The sequence below is a fragment of the Amblyraja radiata genome, chromosome 6 (genome assembly GCF_010909765.2).
Source record: "Amblyraja radiata isolate CabotCenter1 chromosome 6, sAmbRad1.1.pri, whole genome shotgun sequence".
NCBI classification, from domain to species: domain Eukaryota; kingdom Metazoa; phylum Chordata; class Chondrichthyes; order Rajiformes; family Rajidae; genus Amblyraja; species Amblyraja radiata.
The window spans coordinates 7,179,551-7,185,695 of NC_045961.1; positions in this window are offsets into that span (position 1 = coordinate 7,179,551).

Genomic DNA, 6,145 nt, shown 5'->3' on the forward strand with positions numbered 1-6,145 from the left:
ATTCTCCAATTTCCGGTAGCCCTTGCTGTCTCCTCCCCTTCTCAGCTCTCCCTCTGCCCTCGGGCTCCTCCTCTTCCTTTCTCCTTTCTTCTCCCCACCCACCCTACATCAGTCTGAAGAAGGGTTTCGGCCCGAAACGTTGCCTATTTCCTTCGCTCCATAGATGCTGCTGCACCCGCTGAGTTTCTCCAGCACTTTTGTCTACCTTCGATTTTCCAGCATCTGCAGTTCCTTCTTAAACAAGGTATGGCAGCTTCTGAGTGGGTGTAGAGGAGGATTACCAAAATTCTGCCTGGGTTAGAGGGTGTTAGCTACAAGGAGAAGTTGTTCACATTTGGATTGTTTTTTCTGAAGTGTCTTAGAATCAGGGAGACCTGATAGAGGTATATTAAATTATAAGAGTCTGAATAAGGGGTCTCGACCCAAAACATCACCCATTCCTTCTCTCCAGAGATGCTGCCTGTCCCGCTGAGTTATTCCAGCATTTTGTGTCTATCTTCGGTATAAGAGGCATAGATATGGTAGACAGATAGAACGTTGATCCTAAGGTGGAATTGCCAAAGACTAAAGGGCATAGCTTTCAGGTGAGAGGGGCAATGTTTAAAGGAGATATGTGGGGCAAATCTTTTCTACAAAGGGTGGTGTCTGCCAAGAACATGCTGTCAGGGATTGTGGTGAAAGCAGATACGATAATGGCATTTAGGCGGCTTTTAGATAGGCACATGGATATATAGGGCATGGAGGGCCATGGATTATGTGCAGGCAGAGGAGAGGGCAGTCACGGTGGCGCAGCGGTAGAGTTGCTGCCTTACAGCGAATGCAGCGCCAGAGACCCGGGTTCAATCTCGACTACGGGTGCTGTCTGTCTGTACAGCGTTTGAACGTTCTCCCCGTGACCTGCGTGGGTTTTCTCAGAGATCTTCAGTTTCCTCCCACATTCCAAAGACGTGCAGGTTTGTAGGTTAATTGGCTTGGTAAATGTAAAAATTGTCCCTAGTGGGTGTAGGATAGTGTTAGTGTGTGTGTGTTAGTTAGTTAGTTAGTTAGTTAGTGTGTGGCGCGGACCCGGTGGGCTGAAGGGCCTGTTTGTTTCCCTGCTGTATCTCTAAACTAAACTAAACTAAACTAAAAATTAGTTTAGAAACATAGAAACATAGACAATAGGTGCAGAAGCAGGCCATTCGGCCTTTCGAGCCTGCACCGCCATTCAATGTGATCATGGCTGATCATACACAATCAGTACCCCGTTCCTGTTTTCTCTCCATATCCCTTGATTCCGTCAGCCCTTGAAAACATCCAGTGAATTGGCCTCCACTGCCTTCTGTGGAAAAGAATTCCACAGATTCACAACTCTCTGGGTGAAAAAGTTTTTCCTCATCTCAGTCCTAAATGGCCTACCTGGACTCCCCCAACATGGGGAAAAAAAATTCCTGCATCTATAATTTTAACAATTTTTAACCTGGAATCACATGGACGTTGTGGGCCGCATGGCCTGTTCCCATGCTGTATGTTCTTTCGCATGTTTAGTTTATTGTCACGTGTACTGAGGTACAATGGAAAGCTTTTGTTAACCAGTCAGCGGAAAGACAATACATGATTACAATCGAGCTGCCCACATTGTATAGATACATGATAAGGGAATAATGTTTAGTGCAAGGTCAAGCCAGTGAACTGTACATTGTGGAAGGCTTGATTGTAATCATTGCATAGTTTTATTTCATTGACTGGATAGCATGTGACAAAAAAATGTTTCACTGTCCCTCGGAACCTCGTTCATTCATTCATCATCGTTGAAGACATTAGCGATGCAGTGGTGCTGGTTTCCGATGGGAACGGTGACGGACGCACCACACATCTCTGTCCTCCAGTTCCTGCGGACTTCTGCTGCTGGAAGTATAGGATGTTGGTGTGTGTGTGTTTTATTATCATTCCTTACAATGCCGTGTACGACAGTGATCGCAACTTCGACTGACGTGTGGATGGCCGTTGGCTCGCTAGGAGCTCATCCGCATTTTGACAGGTCTTGTTTTTGGTCCTGCTGGGGGTCCACAGACCCCCCCCTCCTCAACTGACAAACCAGGTGGGGGAGACGGTTTAGTGGCCGACTATCCAACCATGGAGCAGGTAGCACGGGATTACATGGAACACGTGGCGAGGGGGGACTCCCCCCTGACCTTAAAGCTCATACCTTGGAACCAAACTAAACTAAATGCAAGTAAATGGGACCAGCCAAGAATGGCAACTTGGTGGGCATGGACAAAGTGGGCCGCAGGGCCTGCTTCTGTCCTCCACGGCTCAAAGACTATAGCTCTATGACTCTGTGGCTCTGCGGGCATTGTGCTCGCTTGAGAAGGATGAGGGGGTATCTTATAGAAACGACAGATGGCACAATGGGCTAAGTGTTCGGCTGGCAACCGGAAGGTAGCCGGTTCGAATCCCGCTTGGAGTGCATACTGTCGTTGTGTCCTTGGGCAAGACACTTCACCCACCTTTGCCAGTGTGTGAATGTGTGTGAGTGATTGGTGGTGGTCGGAGGGGCCGTAGGCGCAGATTGGCAGCCACGCTTCCGTCAGTCTGCCCCAGGGCAGCTGTGGCTACAGAAGTAGCTTACCACCACCGAGTGTGACTGAGGAGTGAGTGAATAATGCGATGTAAAGCGCCTTGAGTATTAGAAAGGCGCTATATAAATCCCATCCATTATTATTATTATTATTATATAAAATGATAAAATGACTGGACAAGCTAGATGCAGGAAAAATGTTCCCAATGGTGGGGGAGCCTTGAACCAGGGGCCACACAGTCTAATAGCCCTGTCCCACGGTACGAGTTCATTCCAAGAGCTCTCCCGAGTTTAAAAAAAATCAAACTCGTGATAAGAACAGAGAATGAACGTAGCGGGTACGTCGGAGCTCGGGGACGTCTCTTAGCGGCTCGTAACACGAACGGCATGAAATCGGGAAGACTCGCTAACGGCAGATAAGCATGGGAAGACTCGTGAAGATATTTCAACACGTTGAAAAATGTCCACGAGAGCCCCGAGTACCGACGAGTGGCCATTACCGTAAATCTCCGAGTTGGAATCAGGGCAAACTCGGGAGAGCTCTTGGAATGAACTCGTACCGTGGGACAGGGCTATAAGAATAAAGAGGAGGCCACTTAAAACTGAGATGAGAAAAAAACTTTTTCGCCCAGAGTTGTGAATCTGTGGAATTCTCTGCCACAGAAGGCAGTGGAGGCTGATTTACTGGATCTGCTTCTACTTCTTGCGTTTGAGGCAGCAGAAGTCTGCAGCAGGGTGATGCCATCCGCAGGAGCAGCCCTAAAATGGGGCGCATGCTCCGGGTCGGCTCCGAGCTGCAACGCTGCTGCTGTCCCTTTGTGTGTTGTCATTCGCCTGACTGTGGTCAGTTGACAGGGCTCACGACGAGCAGGTCGACAACATCAGCCCCAATTCACTTCCTAATATGAGGAAAGACATTCTTGCCATAGAGGGAGTACAGAGAAGGTTCACCAGACTGATTCCTGGGATGTCAGGACTTTCATATGAAGACAGACTGGATAGACTCGGCTTGAATTTAGAAGATTGAGGGGGGATCTTATAGAAACTTACAAAATTCTTAAGGGGTTGGACAGGCTAGATGCAGGAAGATTGTTCCCGATGTTGGGGAAGTCCAGGACAAGGGGTCACAGTTTAAGGATAAGGGGGAAATCTTTTAGGACCGAGATGAGGAAAACATTTTTCACACAGAGAGTGGTGAATCTGTGGAATTCTCTCCCGCAGAAGGTTGTTGAGGCCAGTTCATTGGCTATATTTAAGAGGGTTAGATGTGGCCCTTGTGGCTAAAGGGATCAGGGGGTATGGAGAGAAGGCAGGTACAGGATACTGAGTTGGATGATCAGCCATGATCATATTGAATGGCGGTGCAGGCTCGAAGGGCCGAATGGCCTACTCCTGCACCTATTTTCTATGTTTCTATGTTTCTATGAATTTAAAAGAGAGTTAGATAGAGCTTAGGGGCCAGCGGAATTGAGGGATATGGGGAGAAAGCCGGCACGGGTTACTGATGGTGGATGATCAGCCATGATCACAATGAATGGCGGTGCTGGCTCGGAGGGCCAAATGGCTTCCGCCTGCACCTGTTGACTCCCCCAACATGTTCCCGATGTTGGGGGAATCCAGAACCAGGGGCCACAGTTTAAGAATAAGGGGTAAGCCATTTAGAACAGTGACGAGGAAACACTTTTTCTCACAGAGAGTTGTGAGTCTGTGGAATTCTCTGCCTCAGAGGGTGGTGGAGGCCGGCTCTCTGGATACTTTCAAGAGCTAGATAGGGCTCTTAAAGTTAGCGGAGTCAGGGGATACGGGGAGAAGGCAGGAACGGGGTACTGATTAGGGATGATCAGCCATGATCACATTGAATGGCGGTGCTGGCTCGAAGGGCCGAATGGCCTACTCCTGCACCTATTGTCTATTGTCTGTTGTCAATTTCTATAAGTCAATGACTCTGGCTCTATAACTCTGTGGCTCCATAGGTCCATGACAATGACCCTATGTGTGTATGGCTCCATGACTGGCTCTTGTGGCGCTGCGACTATGGCTCTATGGCTCAATTACTCTTTGACTCTGTGATTCGATCCTGTCCTGAACGTTGGAACAGCTATCAGACCGTTCAGAAACCGTGAGAAACTGTTTCCATGCTGTCTAGCCTTTTCACTCACCATAGAGTCATGGAGTTACACAGCATGGACGCGGGGCCCTTCGGCCCAACTCGTCCATTCTGACCAAGGTATCTAGCTGTGCTGGTCCCACCTGCCCGCGTTTGGCCCATATCCCTCCAAACCTTTACCTATCCATATACCTGCCCAAGCATCTTCTAAACATTGTGATTGTTACCCGGTGTAAGAAATCAAGCCTGTTGTTGGTTTAAAGATCTCAGATGACTAATGACATCTCCAACAACGGAGTACTTTCTCCAAACCATCCTTTGACCTCTGGGTTAGAAGGAATTGGCTGCGACCTACACGTACCTCACTGATGTGACCAATGCAACACTGGTGATCACTGGTGCTGGGGGAGCAGCAGGCAACAAACAGTGTGATTACAATCCCGCAGTTAGTGCACGGTGTAGGTACCCCTGCCTCACAGCGCCAGAGACACCCCATCGATCCTGACCTCAGGTGCTGTCCACATCCTCCCTGTGACCGCGTGGGTTTCCTCTGGACACTCCGGTTTCATAAGTTCATAAATTCTAGGAGTAGAATTAGGCCAGTTGGCCCATCAGGTCAACTCCACCATTCAATCATGGCTGATCTATCTTTCCATCTCAACCCCATACTCCTGCCTTCTCCCCATAACACCCAGATCTGTCAATCTGCACCTTAAAAATATCCTTTGGCTTGGCCTCCACACCCGTCTGTGGCAATGAATTCCACAGATTCACCACCCTCTGACTAAAGAAATTCTTCCTCATCTCCTTTTTGAAGATACATTCTTTACTTCTGCGGCTGTGGCCTCTGGTCCTAGACTCTACCACTACGATACGATAGAACTTTATTTATCCCAGGAGGGAAATTGTTCTGCCAACAGTCATAAAACACATCAAGGAACATGAAATGAAAGTGACAAGTGCAAGATCCTCCCACATCCCAAAATGGTTTGCAGGTTAATTAGCCCTCCGTAAACTACTCCTACTGTGCAGGATGTGGATGAGAAGGTGGGATATGGGATGGTCGGCATGGACTTGGGGGGCGGAAGGGCCTGTTTTCATGCTGTGTCTTTCTTCATTCAGTCAATCAATCAATCACTCAATCAATCAATCGATCGAACTATCTATCAATCGATAAGTCAAACAGACAGTTAATCAATTAATCAATAATCAATGATCAATCAGTTAAGTATCCAATCAGTAAATTAATCAAACGGTCAATTGATCATCAATCAATTAATCAATCAAATAATAAACTAAATAATCTTTTTAAGGCAGAGATAGATAGATTCTTGATTAGTGCGGGTGTCAGGGGTTATGGGGAGAAGGCAGGAGAATGGGGTTAGGAAGGAGAGATAGATCAGCCATAATTGAATGGCGGAATGGACTTGATGGGCCGAATGGCCTAATTCTACTCCCATTCCTTATGACAATCACCG